Genomic DNA, 20,520 nt, shown 5'->3' on the forward strand with positions numbered 1-20,520 from the left:
TTTTTTTTTTCTAGAAATATTTCCAAGTGAACTGAAATAATGACAAAAATAAATAAATAAATAAATAAATAAATAAATAAATAAATAAGTCCATAAGTACTTTTGATCAAAAACACTGGGGACAATAGCAAAAGTATATCAGTTCTTCAGATCTTACTAAGCAGGGTCTTAGAAAGCTCTACAAACTTGCTGACTGTACCACTGAAGATTAAGGTAAAGTTTTAGACATGATATCTATAACTTATCTATAACTTATATCTATATCAATATTAACTATCGATAACTTTCAGCTGTGTCTTGAATTTGATTTGGAGGAGGCTCTTGCATCAACAGTTCTTAGTTTTTGGTGTTTTTTTGTTTGGTTGGTTGGTTGGTTGGTTTGTGGGTTTTTTTGTTTGTTTGTTTGTTTGTTTCCCTTCAGTTTGGATATTGGTCTACAATCATGAATTATTCACACTCTTTTCAGATCTTCAGTATTCTAGGAACACTGGAGCTTTGGCATAGCCAGACTTTCCTGTGCTTTGGAGATTATCTTTCAAGATACTATCAGTTTGGATTTTAGCCTTTCTAACAATTCTATTTATTTGTTTAGAGAAAAATAGATAAATAAATAATGCAAGTAAAATTTAAAAGTTCAAAAATATGTAGTATAATAAAGCAAATAGGTAAATATGAAAACATTATATTAATTTTAACAATCAATGACAATATGACAATGTACTAATTTCATTAAAATTTTATAATAAAATCAAGTATTCTTGCAAACAAATTGTAAAGAGCAAAAGATTAAAAATATGATAAAGGAAAACAGCAGATAATATCAAGGGCATGATATTCCTACTGCCCTATATATTTCTCAGAAGAATAACTTTTTAATGAAGAAATTATGTGTCTTAAAGAAATTTATCAGAAAAGGATTTTATGCCTACATGGTCCACAGAAAATATTTACAATCCCTTTTTAATTTGTCTCCTGTAATATAGAATTTTACTTAAGTCTTCATACAAAACTGGTAATATACAAATGGAAAAAAAAAAAATCTTTTGACTTCCGTGAGCTTTGGATCAAGCTCATATGCATGCATATTCCTCTCAACTGCATGCAGAAAAAATGGATACAAGGTCAAATGTACAAAATACTTAAGAAAATAAAATCCCTTAAGTAAGGGAAGTGTTATTAGGAAGTGGGAAGGATAAGAACACACACTTCTGGTCACAGTTTAGTTTCTTTTCGAGTGGTATTGCCAAGATTAAAGTTTTCTAATTAAATTCCTATTTGACAAAGACATATTAGTTTACTTAGTGGTTTTGATTTAACTGATGATTAAGACAACAGCTTATTCAAAGTTCTAGACATTTTTATAATAAGCTATAGTTTATATTACTAATTTTTCATTCTGCTGGGATCACCTTGTTGTTAAAAAAGCAATTCTCTTTAAAAATTCTTTGTGTTCAAGCTTGCTCTCCCTTACAGTATCTTACATTATCATGCTTTGTAATTCAGTCAAGTAATCACTAGTCAACATTTTTAAAAACAGATGTTTTCTTCTATTTCTTTCCACTCTATTTCTTCAGTTTTGATCTCCTTGTAGTTGCGGTAAGGCTGTAACTATTGAATATTCATAGAAGCATAGGATCATATAATATCCCAAGTTGGAAGGGACACAAAATGATCATTGAGTCCAGTTCCTCGTTCTGCACATGATCACCCAAAAATCAAATCATATGTCTGAGAGCATTGTCCAAATGCTTCTTGAACTCTGTCAGGCTCAGTGCTGCGACTACTTCCCCGGGGAACCTGTTCCAGTTCCTGACCACCTTCTCAGTGAAGAATCTTTTCCTAACACCCAGCCTGACCTTCTACTCTCATAGCTCCATTCCGCTCCCTCAGGTCCTGTTGCTGTTACTGGAGAGAAAAGATCAGCACCCACTCCTCCACTCCCTTCATGAGGAGAGAGCAATAATTTCCAGCCTCTGTAATTACTCCTTGAAAACTACCGCTTCAGTAGAATGTACAGAAAAAAAAAAAAAAAAAAAAAAAAAAAAAACAACAAACACAAGCAGATGATTTAGGATATGTTCCTCAGGCATTTATATGGCACAGTTGCTCTGTTTTACTCTTTTATGCAGGTAAGAGATGTAAAAATGTTATGCTTATATAACCAAAGCACTTAAAAAAAAATAAATTATAATAAAAAAAAGCAAGACTAACTACATCATTCTTTTCTAGTATTTGTGAGATTAGTTTTCATTCTTTGTTTTCAGATGATCCAGTGATGATTTTGGAGAAGAGGGTGACAGATGCTTTTACATAAGGATGTCAAGGCTACTTCAAGCCTGTGGCATATCTATCCATATCTATCTCAGTATCATCTCCTGCAATGACCACTTCAGGAAGAGTATAACATTCTCCCCTTTCAAAATGCCACTTCACAGTTATTGTAGAAGTTCTTCAGTCTAGGGTCCATCTTACAAATAGCAGTTTTAGGAATTACCTTGCATAATCATATGAATTATGGCTGCATCTCTATTCTGAGCCTGGTGTCTCTGCTTTTCATCAAGTAGAATCAGGAAGGAAACTCAAGTGGTAAGAAACAAATTTCTTTTAATTTGGTTGATTGTTATTGTGACTACTTCACCAGTCTAGCTCACTGATAAGCCATAAGGGAATGACTTAAAGATTGCAAAAATATTCAAATGCAGATCATTGGATCAATGAACAGAAGCCAATGGGATTATGGCTAAGAGCCAGGTCCTGCACTTTGGTCACAACAACCCAATGCAATGTTATAGGCTTGAGGGAGAATGGCTCGAAAGCAGTGCAGAGGAAAAGGATCCAGGGATGTTGGTCGATGCTCACCTGAACATGAACAGGCATTTTTCCCAGGTAGGAACAACAGCAGGTAGGAACAACAGTTCCCAGGAAGGCCAACAACATCCTGGCTTGTATCAGGAATAATGTAGCCAGCAGGACCAGGGAGGTGATTGTCTCCTTGTATTCTGCTCTGGTGAGGCTGCACATTGAGTACTGTGTTCAGTTTTGGGCCTCTCAATACAAGAGGGACATCAAGACCCTGGAGCGTGTCCAGAGAAGGCCTACAAAGCTGGTGACCAGTCTGGAACACAAAGAGTGGCTGAGGGAACTGGGATTGTTTAGTCTGGAGAAGAAGAGGCTCAGGGGAGAGCCTGAGACCTTACCGCTTTCTCCAGCTACTTGAGTATGACTTTTAATTAGAAAAAAACAAAAAAAAAAAAAAGTTAAAAAAGTTGTTAGAAAGTTTGAAATAGAGACAGCTGCTTTCACTGACTTCCAGTGGTGCAGCCACACTGGGCTGCCTGATCCTTGGGTAGCAATGCTGATAAATAATGTTCAGACAGGCAGGTTAGATCAGATTTTCCCATGAGCTCATTTAAATTGTGGTGAACTGGGGTCAGCCTCTTCTCACAGATAACTAGTGATAGGACAAGAGGGAATGACCACAAGTTGCTCCAGGGAAGGTTCAGATTCATTTCTTTCTTCTAAGAAATACTGGTTAGGCATTGGAATGGGTTGCCCAGGGAGGTGCTGGAGTCACTGACCCTGGGGGAGTTTAAGGAAAGTTTGAATGTGATATTTAGGGATATGGTTTCATGGGTAATATTGGTGGTAGGATGATGGTTGGACTAAATAGTCTTTGAGGTCTTTTCCAACCTTAATGATTCTCTGATACTCTGATTCTCTGAATTTTACTAATCAATTTTATTGACAACGTCATAACTTCTTATGAATATAAGAACAGTCATACTCAAAAACTGTAGAAGAGTTCAGAAGGCATAATACAGATTCCTACTGTTTACCTCACTCTGTGATTTACTCTATAATATTCAAAAACATCTCTAATAACTAGACAAGTTAACACATTGAACACATATATTGAAGGACTGTAGCAGAAAGGTTTTTGTTTGTTTGTTTGTTTGTTTTCAATTATGCTTTTAAGTACCATGCATTTGCCAAAATAAGTTGTCATACATTTTTGGACTGAAAGATCTGTGGGAATGGACAAGTCAGTGATTATAGCATTTTCACATTTTCAATCCAGAATTTCGCAGTTCTATTGATGAGGAGGATAGTGAAATATTAAGAAGCTGGATAGAACTAGGAATTAAAGACCAAATTCTTAGTTATTTCTTTTTTTTTTTTTTTCTTAATTTCTTTAAAGTCCATTCTCTCTAACTTACCTTGGTCCCTCAGATAAATCTTGTAGTCTTTCAAAGCTCAGTGGAGTGCTTTGGAATATAGAGCAAAAATCTGCCAAGCAAATCCACCCATATGAAAGAAGGTCTCTGTTCTGTTCTTCTTGAAACATTCTTTGAATACTGAGAACTGGTGGCATGAAAGATACACCAGGATTTTGTTGTTGTTGTTGTTTTGTTGGAAGCAATAGCATATAATGTCTTCAACAGCAAACCTTCTGTTTCTCACTAAGTTATTTCTTATTCTCATGTGACAGGTAAAGAAATGACTGCCTCACACATTTTTAACTTTCATATAAAAACTTCTGTTCTGAAGATAACTTCTACATTGTCTGTCTATGATATAAAGAATGTACAACACTCTGGCACATTAGCCACCAGGAAAAAGGATTGATTAGTGATAAACAGCAGACAATGAAATACACTTACCTGAATAGCTACAGCACTGTACAAATGTGAAATTAGATTTTTTTTTTAATTGGTGTCTCTCATTTTTAGATACAGTCTTTATACAATTCAATGTTATAGACACATATTAAGTGTTAACTGAATCCTACTCACATTAAGATGACCTGAATCTCACGTATGGGGAAATTTGCTCTTCTTGTTAGATCTTTTCATTATGAATTTTCAACATGTGAGGATCTTTTGATGCCCCATGTCTGTCCAAGAGGGTTATGATCTAAATATGCTTTAACTTTTGGTTAGCCCTGAAATGGTCAGGCAGTTGGGCTTCATGATTTGTGTAGGTCTCTTCCAACTGAACTACATTATACTATACTATATTATGTTATGCTATGCCATACTTTACTATACTATTCTTTCTTTTTTATTTATTTTTTTTTTTCGGGAAGATGCTGGGCATAACTAGATAAGACATCATAATATCGTTTAGAAGGAAAGGTGAACAGAATTTCCCCCTGAACTGAAAATTGATCACTGATGTCTAATCATCAACACTGTAAAACATACTATGAAGCTAAATTTTATTTATTTGCATGTAAAGATAGGGATGATGTGGAAAGTGGATTTTTTTTGTTTTTGTTTATTCCCCCCTCAGCATAACTGAGGTATGTGTTCATGTTCCTATGTTCAAAAGATTGTTGCAGGTACCCACAATAGCAGCAGAATATTCATTTAGAAATAGTTAAATAAACAAGATTTCGGAGAAATAAAAAGAAAATTTTGTGCATATAAAATGCAAAAAACATTGTGCCAGTTATATCTACAGAGATCATTTCTGCATAACTCAGTGGGAAGTAAACATTATGTGCAAGCAAATTTATTTTTGGACTTTGTGACTGAGAGAATTCTCAATATATCAAATTCCATGGCATTTTATGGAGATATATTTTATAGAAATATTTATTTTTAGAATCATATCTTGTTTACTCAGTTTTGAATTGCATTTTCATATACTGCATGCTTTAAAGTAGTATATAATTCTCTTTTTAGAAGATTAAAATGTTCTGTTTCTAGGAAATAAATAACTGAATTTGAAGACAAACTGAGATTTTTTTTTATTTTTTTTTTTCTGTAGAATTAAGTCCAAAGATTAACATGAAGGAATAAAACAGAGCAGTTTTTTATTCAGGCTACAAATAAACAATGACAAATGACTTTATTTATGTAAATTCACATACTATTTGGTAAAAGCACAAATGCTTATTTAAAAAAAAAAAAAAAAAAGTAAGAATAATAATTTCTCTGCCAGTCAGTAAGGCTATCATACATCCTAATTATACTGCAGACATTAGCCACTCACTAGATGTTACTTCCATCAAAAACAAGAGTTTTTATTCACTGTATGTGCTTTGAAAACTTACTATCCTGACATAATTAAGGCTTTGAAATCATCGAGCCAATTTTATGCAATCTTGGAGGTTATTTCTCTCAATTTTCTCTTTCTTTAAAAGCAAAAGTGCTCAGTTAGATTCATTGTACTATATCCTTAATGTATCCTATGGAAAACTTGTATTTTTTGCATATTAAACTAAGTAAAGAATACAGCATACAGAATAACACTTTCATTTGCTACTGCAAGAGAGAAGAAAGTCGATAACAATAATAATGATAATAATAATAAAGGCATTAATTTATTTTTAACAGAAAGTGCATTTGCATGAATTCAGAGATGGTGTAAGTCTAGAGCACTAATATTAATTTTTCAATAAGGACTGAAAACTAGTAATTGATGCATTTTGAAGTTTGAGACATTTTGATCTGCTTAGATATCAACTGCATATTTAAACTCATCATACACTCCAAGATTACCCATCTCTACTGTGCATTCCCTAAGGAAATTTAACTGATTTTAAAGTAACCAGGAACCACTCTTGCAAGCCCAGCTGTCCTGTTTCTCAGAGCCTTCTAACAATTATTTGTTTCACTCTGTAATGTTTCCCAGTACTTTCAATTTATTGCATGGCAGGGATTGCTGTGGGATGAATTTGCCCATTTTGGCATTTCCACTTATGCAAGAGGTCATACAAAGAAAGATCAAAAAAATAAATAGAAGGAAAGACTTTGAGGAAACTTTATATCTATATGTAAAATTATATATATGACAAAAATCATATATATGATTTTTGAAGACCTGTTACTATTTTCACTAGCCTTACTTATCCACTTTGCAGTGGTATAGACCACATTCTTATATGGTGTTGCATTCCTGAACATGTAGGTTTGTGAGACAGTGTTTAATGCTACTGTGGCTTCTGCTCCCTTGGTCAATGATGCCTTCACTATTGCTCTTAAATTCATATATGGAATGGAAATCCATTGGAAGACATGGAAGTCTATTTGTATCCTCTGTCAGTGAGGACAAATCAAAGAAAAAAAAAAAAAACAACAAACCACTGTGAGTTTTAACTATGATAAGTGTGTAATGAAACTCTTGCAATTAAGTCATATATCATGGTTAGTTCTCATCTATTGTCCAATAATGTTCAAGACACCATTTTGAGTGACATTCACCCATGATAGCAGATTAAATACAAACTTTCCTATAATTCTAGAATTAGACCCTGCCTGCACCTGTAGGACTAGCTCCCTGGACTGATCTTACCCCATGTGCTCTTTGGTCCTGGAGGCCTGAGCTGCATCACCACTGGAACTGGTTCCAGTACTGGTAATCTAAAGCCAGATTCCTATTTGGCTTTCCTGAACTGACCTTGGACATTTGTGTGAGGCTACCTTGACTTTGTTTGATTGCACTGGCCTCTCAATGAGACTCATTGCTGACACTGTCTTGCTGTGTTCCCATACACATCGCACCCTGGCCAGGGGGTCATTGCCAAGCTGTGCTGGGGGCACAGCTTGTCCTCCCTGTGGAGTAGTCTCACTCCTGCAAATCCCTTAAAGTTCCCTAAAAGTATGTAGTTGTGTTCGTCTCTTGATGATATATACTAGTATATGTTCACAGTCATGAAATAAGCTATCTTACATACAAAAATAATGAAAGAAATAGGTCATTAGGAATATCACTTCCTTGCTTCACTTATGAAGGCACCATCTTCAGTGTCTTCATTCTTCCATACCACTAATTAATTTTGAAAATTTCAATTTAAGAAGGCAAATGTTTGTAGCAGTTTATTTTTTGTTTTGTTTGCTTGTTTCTTTTTAAGAGATTGTATATCGCTACTCTGTACCATAGCCAACCACTTTGCTACCTGAAGTTTTTCAGTTTTACTAATATAATGTACTTGATAGGTTTCATATGTCAGCCAGCTTCCTGCCAAATGTGGTGTTTGGTGTATCCTGCTTGTCACTCACTTCATTTTCAGCAGAGTTTAAATTATTTGCAAGGAATAGTTCTGGAAATGGAAACAGATGGTATGTTGTACAGCCAGCCAGGAAGAACAGTTAGTGGACTCACTCACCTCACTCATCTGTCTCCTCATGCTCCTTACCTGGATTTGTGATACCTCATGCAGAAGTGAAATAAAAAATAAATTACAATTGTGAAAACATCAACGAAAAGTTCATTTAGGATATTAAATACAAATAAATGCTATGTTTTCACAGAACAATTAATCTGACATAGCATCATATAAATTGTGTGATGGGAGCAGATAATTAAATAAGAACACCATTTTCCATTTTAATGTAGAAGAGCAGTAAGACAGTGTCTCTGCCTTCAAGTTCAGACCACATAATTCCACCTTCCACCTTTCCTTTTTTTTTTTTTTTTTTTTTTTTTTTTTTTTTTTTTTTTTTGTGGAGGAGGAGAGGGAGGGGTTGAGCAAATGAGGAGCAGGGGCTGGGTTTTTCTCATGGGGAAGCTTCTGTTCCTCTTTTGGCTTTTAGCTGTAGTCTTGCTGGAGCCTTAAATCCTTACCTGTGCACAGAACTCTCAAGATGACCCACACAGAAACAAGAGTTAATTCAATTCAACTAGGTAATAACCCTGTATTAACTTCCAGCTACTTCTGTTGTTCTTTTCCTCCTTGTTTCTCTCTGCCTTTATTCTTTTTTTTTTCCCCTTTCCACAATAATACCTCTTTTAGAGCTCAGCAGAAAGTAAGACAGACCTGCTGGATGCATTGATGCCAAGGAAATGGTTTCCTTAGCAACAACAACAAAAAGGTGAAATCTATCAGAATTTATTTCATTAATCGATGTAACTTCTATTCCCAGCTGTAGACTAGGAAAAGGGAAAGAGAGAGATCCATGAACTACTCTGCCACCACATCCTCTCACATATCTCAAAAAGCTGTTGAGATCAATTTCCTATATTTTAAACCCATTTTATTATATGAATCCACCGGAATGAAAATAGCTGTTAAACTAATTTTCATTGCTTTGCCATTAAAATCTATCAAAACAATAATTCTTAATAAATACACATATGCAGTACACCATTCACATTCTGTCCAAATTGCCATGGGAGGCCTACAGATCCTGCAGATAGTGAATGTTTCATACTTTCATACTTTACTGCTAGGACTGCTAGGAACTAACACAGTTTCTAGTATCAAGCTCTTTTATAATTGTTCAGCACTAAGCATGATGAATGTTATTTGTCTAGACACACACACACAAAACAAAAACAACAAAAAAACTAGACCTTTTGGGGGAAATACTTCCATTCCATCCCTTTCACAAATCAGTTATGACAATTGGAACACATTTCCAAAAGGAGAAAAGTTAATGAAAATCATTTTGTCAGAGAAACCATAAGAGCTATGCATAAAACTAATCATATTTTTGCTTCCAAAAATACTCACTTACCGTGTGTGCTTTACAACAGGAAAATGATCCTTAAAAATGACAACTTGTAAATTCATTTACACAAGATGTCATTAGACTGTAGCTGTTTACTCTTCTGCCAAAGCTGGATATGAGAGCCGATGAAGAACAATTTTCATTTTCTTCTTCACTCTAGCTCTGTCAACATAATATTTCTTCAACTCATTGCTGGAATACACCACAGGGAAAGCAGCCTGCTTTCAAGACAGCAGGTGGAATGTTTTTTTCTCATACCTTTTGATGATTACATAATAGATATGAAGCATAGAGATCATTTCTAACATTTCTCTAAAGAATCTAATCCTCTGATATAAATGCTGCTCTGAAATGGATACTTTAAAATGCTGTGTTTTATGTGATGTGATGTGTAATATAGAGCTGACTCCTGTGGATTTGAAGAAAAAATTGCCTAAATACCTTTGAAAAGGAAAAATGAAAAGTAATACTCATTTCTACTGGTATTTACATCCTCAAAATTTGAACTAGGGACTAAACTCTTTCAAAAATGAAGGTGTAAATCATATTGATATCTAGTTTTTCTATCTAAACTCCTTTATGAAAGTAAATAAATTCAGCAATTTGGACATAAGGGAGTAGAAAATGGACTAGAACCAGAATGTTTTGTTGGCAATGTGAGACTTAGGTCCATTTTACTGCATTTTATCAAGATACAAGGTGCTGTTAAGAGTCACCATATATATAATTTAGTTAGAAACTAAGTTCTAGAGTGCATAAAGTGAAAACACACCTAAGTATGCTATTTCTGTAGTATATACATATACACTTATATATACTACAGTTTCTATAGTATTTCTTGCAGAATTTCTTCTTGCTATGGAATTTTATTTCTTCCCTGGTTACAGTTAAGATTACAGTTATGCTCAAGCCCTTCTCAACAAAATCTGTGTTGGAATGTTTTTCTCATATCCTGCATAATCTAGCATGGAAATTTCACAGAATCACAGAATCACAGAATTTCTAGGTTGGAAGAGACCTCAAGATCATCGAGTCCAACCTCTGACCTAACACTAACAAGTCCTCCACTAAACCATATCCCTAAGCTCTAAATCTAAACGTCTTTTAAAGACCTCCAGGGATGGTGACTCCACCACTTCCCTGGGCAGCCCATTCCAATGCCTAACAACCCTTTCAGTAAAGTTCCTCCTAATATCCATCCTAAACCTCCCCTGGTGCAACTTTAGCCCCTCGTCCTGTCACCAGGCACATGGGAGAACAGACCAACCCCCACCTCACTACAGCCTCCTTTAAGGTATCTGTAGAGAGCAATAAGGTCGCCCCTGAGCCTCCTCTTCTCCAGGCTGAATAAGCCCAGCTCCCTCAGCCGCTCCTCGTAAGACTTGTTCTCCAGACCCCTCACCAGCTTCGTCGCCCTTCTCTGAACTCTCTCGAGCACCTCGATGTCCTTCTTGTAGCGAGGGGCCCAAAACTGAACACAGTACTTGAGGCGCAACATCACCAGAGCCGAGTACAGGGGGACAATCACTTCCCTAGCCCTGCTGGCCACACTGCTTCTTATACAAGCCAGGATGCTGTTGGCCTTCTTGGCCACCTGAGCACACTGCTGGCTCATATTCAGCTGACTATCAACCATCGCTCCCAGGTCCTTCTCTGCCAGGCAGCTTTCCAACCACTCATCTCCCAGCCTGTAGCTCTGCTTGGGGTTGTAGCAGCCCAGGTGCAGGACCCGGCACTTGGCCTTGTTGAACTTCATGCAGTTGACCTCAGCCCATAGGTGCAGCCTATCCAGATCCTCCTGCAGAACCTTCCTGCCTTCAAGCAGATTTGCATTTGAGCAACCTGGTCTTTCCCATGGCTGGGGTTTGGAACTAGACGGTTTTCAAGATTCTATCCAATCTAAACTGTTCTATGGTTCTATGAAATCAAGAATCTTACACAAAGAAGTAAGACCAACAGCATAACACAATGTTTATCAATATTTGCTATCACAAGCGGTTATGAAATCAGTGCAGCTTCCTCACATGCTTAGACCAAGATTTAACTGGAACATCTCCAGATATTTCTGAGTGTATTAGCATTCTTTTTCAGATCAGTGTGTTTCTAAAATGGATCTCTTAGTTGTTTCTGTCTGCTGTGCTTTGGGCTCATGTCCTGGAGGGTCCTTAGTGTGATCGCTGGATTCCCTTCATACTAAATAAAAGAAGATACCCTTCAGTATCACATATAGTATGATCCAAAAATTAATGAGCGTAACAGTTCATTATAAATTAGATAATCTGAAATAAATATACCTGAAATCCAGCAGATATAATGATCAGCTGTTTCATTGCGGATCCCCTTCTACTGTGTTGTATTGCTTGCTAAAGACACAACTTCAATTTAATGTCATATGCATCTCATCAGGGAGAAAAGTTTATCGACTTATTTTATTCTCACTATCAGACTGTAGAGGAGACATTGAAGGGAAAGTGAATGAGGCAACACAGAAATTGTCCAGAACACTGTAATTACTGTTCATTATAGTCCAGTTTTGTTTGTAAACTGTTTTCTACCATCAGTAACGAGAATCCAATCTCAGGATTTAAACCCGGGAAACCAATTTTAATGCATTTATTAACTTTCCTTTTCTCATCACTTTTACATTTATATCTGTATTTAATAACAGGATATTATGCCATTATTTTATTGTAGTAGTAATATCTAGAAAGCTTGAAAACTTTAACAAAGATGAGACCTACTAAAGTAAATACAAAATGTGACCAGAAAATAAAAAAAAAAAAAAAAAAAGGACAGTTATAAAGAAGCTTAATAGTAAGTAGATAACAGATATTAATTAAACAGTGAATCAAAAGAATGTCATAGGGAATGAGTCTAGATCTGGAGAAATTATATTAGGAGAGTAACAGCACTTTTTCTTAGCTTACTCTGTGTGATTCTGTGAGCGTCAGAGCTGCTAAACTGGATCAAAACCACACTTTGTTTGCCCCAGAGTTCACTTGGTCTCAAGAAGTAGTTCTGTGACTCTCTTTACTTAAGATTATACAGACTTGTATTGTGAAGCTGTTATTGTTACAGAACTTTGATGACATTACATTTACCACCCCACTTCCAAGGACAGCTCCTTCCTCCACCCCCCCCCACCCCCCCCCTCCCAAAAAAAAAGCCAATGAAAATTACTTTATCCAAACTATGTAGGAACACTCTTTCAGTCTTTTTTAGTGGTTTATTTATTTCGTTAGCAATTCACAAGATCAGTTTTATTTGTTTGTTTTTGTATTTTACAAAATATTTTTGGTTGGGTTTCCCATTTTTTTAACCAAAACACTCCTGAAAAAAATACAAGCCCATCCATCAACTTGAACAACTGGTGCAAACCTAATATTTCCAGAGTTTAATAAGATCTCTACATGTGCATAAATACAGGTGAAGAGATAAACTTTTTTAAAAGTGAAAAAAATATATATTTACAGGGAAAAAAAAAGAACAAAATAATGAAAGAATGAGTGAAAGAATGAATGAAAGAATGAATGAAAGAACAAAAGAACGAAAGGAAGAAGAGGTTATATTGTGATGAAGAACATACACATAAGTTTATTACTTGAAGCTATATATGTCTGGATAGAAGCTAGAAATATCTTTATAACAACATTATAAGCTCTGAAAAAAATGTCACCTCTCTAGCAGAAGATGATAATGTTTGCTTGCACTTCACTTGCATCAGGGTTGTTTATTTTCTATAAACCTGTAGAATCATTGTGGAGTTTTCTAATAATAAAAACAAGAATGTCAAGAGCTGGGCTGCTGCCAAATTCCTGTGTTCCCTCCTGTGTCCATGCACCCAGACTGAATGAGACTCTGTCAAGGTACAGTTAAACTCCTGAGAAGAGCAATGACTATTTTCAGTAGAGACAGTGCCTCCAAAGAACAGGTAATTCTGGAAAGATTTCAGTACAGATGTGATGATTCCTCAATATTGTTTGGTTTTAATCAAAACCTCCTGCAAGAAATCCTACTGTATTTTATCTTTTCTGCTAATAGAGGAACTTGCAAATTCCTGAAACTTTTGGTTCATATCCTGTCATGTATATTAGACAACAGTTTATACCATACCTAGATATGTTTGTTTGTCAGGTACTCCTAGATTCTCATTACAAAATGTTGTCTCTAAAACCTTCTCATTTGTAATGCTTCAAATGCAGTACTGCCAAAAGAAAGGCTCATCACTGTATTGATGAGCCTTAAAATCACATGTATTTTTAAAAATGTTTGGGATTGTCTTAAATTTCTCATTAAAAGTAAAAAAAAAAAAAAAAAAGAAAAAGAAATATACAAGTCTGAACCTGAGGTTACCCTTTCTTCTGTTAAGTTTTGTTTTGTTTTGTTTCATTCAGAAGATTGCCTATGTTTGAAAGTATTATCTGCTTTTTGTGAGAGAATATGGAATATACTACTAATTGTATGGGAAGTCTCTGACTGGTACTGTTTTTTTCCAAATAATTGATTCCTTGTTCAGAAAGTTCACAAGGGTATATTGTATTTAGGAACTATTTAAGCCAAGAGAAAGTGATTTGCCTGTATAAATTTTCAAGGAGTGATAAAGGTGACATGGCATACATGTATATACAAGTGCAAGAGAAAGACTCAATGGGCTTGTTAAGAGGAAAGTCATAAGAGCAACACACATAACACACATAGAGGGGAAAAAAAAAAAAAAAAAAAGAGAGAGATGGAATTAGATAAGGTCTTGCAGATAGCTCCTAGTACAGCAAAGTATATTGCATGAGAAAATTTGAGCTTACGTTGCCATAGTGAGGGAGAAAAGTGATATAGAATATTAAACTTCCAGAGCCTGATTTTAATATCTTGTTATGTTCATGTAAATAAATAACTAGACCAGGTCAGGTACAGCAGTGGTAGCTTTTCTGAGAGCCAAATCCTCTCTTCCTGTTCTCTGTAAAAGGTAAAAATATTTAAAACTCTTCAGCGGGATAAATTAGTCTTCTAATAAGTACTTTTGATTTTGATAGTGCATGACTAAATTAATAACAAGTCTACCAAGGCTTGTGCGATTTAATTAAGTGCTGATTGATCGTTACATTTAACATATTGGGAGATTTGTACTGGAAGAGAAAACAGTGGCTGATCTTCCATAAACACGGGGGCTTTTCTTAGATTTATTTTAGATTTTGTAATTGATATGGATGTTTTAGATCGTAGTCTGCGTGTCTGGTGTTTGTGGCTCGCTAGATGGTGCTGTGTTCCAACGTGCAGGAGCACAGCTCGGTAGCAATGTGACAAAAGCCCCATCGGCCATGCAGATGTGAGTTGTTAGCTGGAGGAGGTCAGCACACTGCTCTTATTAGGTGACCAAATCATCTAGGAGTCTGCATTCAGGTGCCTATTTAAAACAAACAAACAGAAATAAACTGCGGCCTAAACCCGGAATTTGCATTTTACAAACAGTAATTAAGGGTTATGAAATCAGACCAGTTTCTCAAAACACAAGGAGAAACTCTTGTTTTGTTAGTGCAAGTCTGAGTTTTCACTTAGCTGCAGAAGCTGTCCAAAGTTTTGGCTCTGTGAGCTTACTGTATGCCATGTGCATATAAAACTTTTATTTTCCTTTCGGTCTCATGATGGTAGTGATTCTGAATGTATTGCTGAGTAACAAACTTGCCAAAAAACTGTAGAGCTACCCACAGTGTCAGAGTCGAGGGAGTACATACAATTGCTTTGTTTTGCAGGAAATATATTTATGGAGTGTGTTGTGATTACCAGAAATATAGGTTTCAGTTCAGCAAAACACTGACCCACAGATCTAAAAGTCATGGTAAATCAAAAACAGTAGATAGAAAGATGAGTGAATGAACATCAGTACAAGGTGCCCTGTTACCCCTCATTGAGTGTGCTTTTATCTCTTTCCAGTCATGTGGCAAACAGCTACTATGAAATTTATAGCCAAAGTTTTCATTTTCTGACTGAAAATTCTTTGACCAGCATGTTTTCAGTCTAGAAGCATGGTACAAATATTTAGGATGTGACCTCTCTTAAAGTCGTTTATATCATGGTCAACTGTTTTCATTACTTTTTATCTAAAATTATTTTTGACATGGTTCATATGAAGCAAACTTGCTGGCAAGATATGTGGTTTGGCAGGGCTGTGAAGGCCACATCTATGCTATTCTTGTTACAAGGTCTCAAACATGTGATACTGATTTCCCTAGCTATCCACACCATCTAATAGCAGCTGTTATATTGAAGACAAAATCTTGGAGTTGCTTGGCTCCAAAGCATGGCAGCCATCTTTCTGCACAGATTATTACTGTGTGTACAGTCTGCTTAGCCCGGAACGCCAGTGAAAGATTGTGGTGAAAAAGACAAAGTACATATATGCTTAGGGCTAGGTGGAAAAAACTGTTTTCATAATGCAGAAGAGGAAATCTTTGAGGATTAAAAAATAAATTCTGCAGGTGGTCATCAGCAAAGAAACTCCTGTATAGCATGTGACTACTAATGACCACAGGGAAACCATTGCTCATAAGGAAGAGAGGAAAATGAAGGGAGGCAGTGAAACAGCTGCCACATGGACTCAGCTGTGTCAGATGATCCTCTCTCCATTGGTACATGAACAGCAAGTTCCTGTGTCTTGGTCATAGCTGTGACCTGTGGCTGTGGCCTAGCAAAAATCATTACCCAAAGTCAGTAAGCTAGGTTTACAACAGAGTTTAGCAGCAACACTGAGCTTCCAACTGCAGAAGGGATTCCCCTAGGCCCTTTCATTGCTTATTTGGTAACCATCTCTTAATATCAGATGCCCACCACAGAGGTGAGCTATAGACAGGCTTCTCTTAACTGGGACATGGGCCTGGGCCAGGAGTCCTTGAACTTTATTATTTCTCATGAACTATATGAAGAAGAAGGAATTGCTTCTCCCTTCTTTTCAGAAATACATCCTTCAGAGGAGCACAGTTATTCCCTTTGTCCAAGCAGAACATGCCATCCAGCATCTTACGTTACCCCTTTACTGAAGTTCTCTTGTTTTCTTCATAGACCACATTCATATTGAAAGTAGAGATCCAAAAGGTCTTGATGATCACGTGTTATTATCTAGCTAATATGAAATTTCTAATGCAAATGGGTCTGGAATTGCTCTAGCCTATCCTTGAAGAATGTCCCAAGGAAGGAGAATGGCTAGTTAGATCATTGTACTTATTAGAAAGAACTTCAATAAGTGTTACTTACATGAAAAATATTGTCTTTCTTGACCATTTCAAAAAAGGGTGGCTGGCTAGATTGTATTATAAAATAGCAACTAGCACCAAAGAGATCATTTTGTCACTGATTACCAGGATAGTGCAATCCCATATATATCCCCTTTTTTGCGTACCAAAACTCATTGTCTACTCTTACACTCTTGCAATTACCTCTTTCTATAACATACTGCTGGGGTGAGACCAGTGTGGATGCTTCAAGGTAGTGATATCACTACCACATCTAGTACATCATGAATAAGCATTAGATAAGCAGACAAGTGATATCTGATACCCCAAGCAGAAAACCCATAGCCTACATGTAGAAATATCTCATAGGACAATCAAGAATAGATCCAGCCAGCAAAGACTGGTTATTTTCCAGGAACTTTAATAGCTTGCTGTATCAGGTAAGGCACCACTGTGAAGAGCCCTAGAAAGCAATCCATCTAACACAGTGCCATATCAATCCTGTTGTTTTTGTTTAGAAGTTTTGTTGATCCAGATTTTGCTTTGTTAATGAATACACACTTGGTAGAAATTTTAAGTAGTTTATCTGGACTTTTTGAGAGGGATAGACTTTTATTTTATTTAAAAATCATTCTTTTCTTGTTTGCCATCTCAAAGTCAAGCTGTAAAATTTGTGCTGGATAAATGCTTAGAGTTGTTTACATTAACACAGTGTAAAAAAGTATCCACTGTCTTCATAGACACACACTTTATGGACGATAGAGCAGTTCATAACAGTATTCTGCCCCAGATTACACTGACTTCCAAACCAAATTTTAGGTGTTGCTTTTTTGTATCCAGAACCAATTTCCAGATGAAAAATATACTTACTTTCAAGGTTCATTTTTTTTTTTTTTCTTCCATGAGGATATTTTCCCTGGAAATAATAACAACAGCACATCCATAGACTATTATGGTGGGCCAACAAGATGAACACTTCGTAGAAAGAAAATTCTGTGTTCAGTATTACATCTTCAAATAGAATCAGAGAATCATTAAGTTTGAAAACTACCACCAAGATCATCTGGTCCAACCATCACCCTCCCACCAATATCACCCACTAGACCATGTCCCTGAGCAAAACATCCAACATCTCCTTAAACTCCACCATCTCCCTGGGGCAACACATTCCAGTGCCTCTCCTCATTTTCTGAGAAAAAATTTCTCCAAATTTCCAACCTAAACTTTCCCTGCTGCAATTTGAGGCCAATCCCTCTAGTCCTATTGTTCCTCTGCAAGAAGAGGCTGTCCCCCAGCTCCCCACAACTTCCTTTTGGGTAGATGGAGAGAGCAATAAGCTCTCCCCTGAGCCTCCTCTTCTCCAGACTAAACAATCCCAGTTCTCTTAGCTGCTCCTCATAAGGCCTGTGTTCCAGACCCCTCACCAGCTTTGTAGACCTTCTCTGGACACACTCCAGGGACTCAATGTCCTTCTTGTAGTGAGGGGCCCAAAACTGAACACAGTACTCAATGTGCAGCCTCACCAGAGCAGAATACAAGGAGACAATCACCTCCCTGGTCCTGCTGGCTACATTATTCCTGATACAAGCCAGGATGCTGTGGGCCTTCTTGGCCACCTGGGCACACTGCTGGCTCATGTTCAGGCAAGCATTGGCCAACACCCCCAGATCCTTATCCTCTGCACAACTTTCCAGACACTGTTCCCCAAGCTTGTAGCACTGCTTGAGGTTGTTGTGACCAAAGTGCAAGACCCAGCACTTAGCCATGTTGAACCTCATCCCACTGGCTTCTGCCCATCAATCCAACCTGTCCAGGTCCCGTTGTAGGGCCTTCCTACCCTCTGGCAGGTTGACACTTCCCTCCAACTTGGTGTTGTCTACAGACTTACTGAGGGTGCACTCAATTCCCTAACCCAAATCATCAATAAAGATATTAAAGAGAATTGGCCCCAGCACCGACCCCTGGGGAACACCACTGGTGACCAGTTGCCTGCTGGATTTTACTCCATTCACCACCACTCTCTGGGCCCGACCATCCAGACAGTTTTTAACCCAGCAAAGAGTGTACTTGTCTGAGCCATGGGCTGCTAGCTTCTCCAGGAGAACACTGTGGGAGACTATGTCAGAGGCCTTGCTGAAGTCTAGGTAGTTAACAGCCTTTCTCTTAGCCACCATTTGGGTCACCTGGTCATAGAAGGAGATGAGGTTGGTCAGGCAGGACTTACCTTTCATGAGCCCATGCTGGCTGGGCCTGGTCCCGCACTTGTCCCACAAATGCTGTGTTATTACATTCAAGATGACCTATTCCATCACCTGTCCTGGGACCAAGGTCAGGCCGACAGTCCTGTAGTTCCCTAGGTCCTCCTTACAACACTTCTTATAGATAGGCATCACATCAGCAAGTCTCTAGTCATCTGGACCTCTCCAGATGACCATGACTGCTGATAGATGATGGTAAGCAGCCCAGCAATCACATCTGCCAGTTCCCTCAGCACCCTCAGGTGGGTCCCATCTGGCCCCATGAACTCCTGACAGTCCAGGTGGAGCAGCAGGTCTCTAATTACTCCCACCTGAAGTGTAGGAGGCTTATTCTGTTCCCTATACCAGAATTCCAGGTTGGGGGGCTGAGTACTAATATGTTTTCAAGTATAATGTTTGCTATTAACCAACACCTACAATGTCACAGAATTCGGTTAATAAATATCATGCCCATTGGCAAAATGTAAATATCTATGACTGTGATCATTGTACTCTGTGGGAAAACAATATAGCCAGGAGTAGCCAGGAATCATCAATCAGCCTGACTCAATCTGTTTTTTACACAGCCTTCTTTGAGTTTTGCAGCATTCGGTGCCTTGCAGAACAAGGGCAGAACCTTGCAGAACGATTCTTCTCTAGGAAGAAGGCCCAATATTGTTTATAAAATGTCTTCATAGAAATTGCAGGAAAGCATCCCATTGGCTTCAATAGTAGAAAATTTGTAATCATTCCATAAATTCTACTGAGAATCTATCATCAGACAAAATTACTTGTATGTACCTCTAATAGCTACCAAAACCAATGCATAACTCTGATGTGTTGTACTGCCTTCAGTGGTGGCATCTTAGAAATAATATACCTCAAGCCTTACTCTCTGCTATGAAAGTTAAGACGCTTAGCAGCAAAACTTCCTGTCTTTGTTTTCAAAATAATTCATAAATATTTATGAGTGTGTGTGTGTGTGTGTGATACAGTGAATCAAATTCTGAGTAACTAATTACTGAAGCTAGGATTTTGTGTTATATTTCAAATATTTAGTAGTCTTATTTGGTCTACTTACAACCTGGCAAAAGATTTCAAAGCAAGACACCAAATAATTTTATAAAACTTAATTTATTTTAAAGATAAATGAGACATTCAAAGTAAAGTATCCCAGAATGCTATTTTGTGTTTTGAAGGCAAAATTCATTGTCTGATGCTGAAAACTATTGCAAGAACTATAATATATCTGGTCATCTTAAATAATGGCTTTGAGAGTCAAGACGTAGACCCACACAGATTAAATAAAAGAGTGTCAACATTCTTCAGATTGATGCTAAGTAATTGGCAAAGAGTGCACAGCAGCATTAGTGCCTTTGTAAAGCTGAATAATGATGAAGACTTTTATTCCCTTAATCTAGAAAGCAAGTTTTCACTGAAGTCAAACAAACAGACCTAATTTTCACTCTATACTCAGCTTTTCTTTCTTTTCAGGCTTCACTACTCAAAATATTTTCATAGATGGGAACAGTACTAGCGACTCTTTAAAAATATGAAACATAAAAAGGAATATGGTTATTTTATTTTTTGAACCAGAATCCT

The sequence above is a fragment of the Anas platyrhynchos genome, chromosome 1 (assembly GCF_047663525.1).
Source record: "Anas platyrhynchos isolate ZD024472 breed Pekin duck chromosome 1, IASCAAS_PekinDuck_T2T, whole genome shotgun sequence".
Lineage (NCBI taxonomy): Eukaryota > Metazoa > Chordata > Aves > Anseriformes > Anatidae > Anas > Anas platyrhynchos.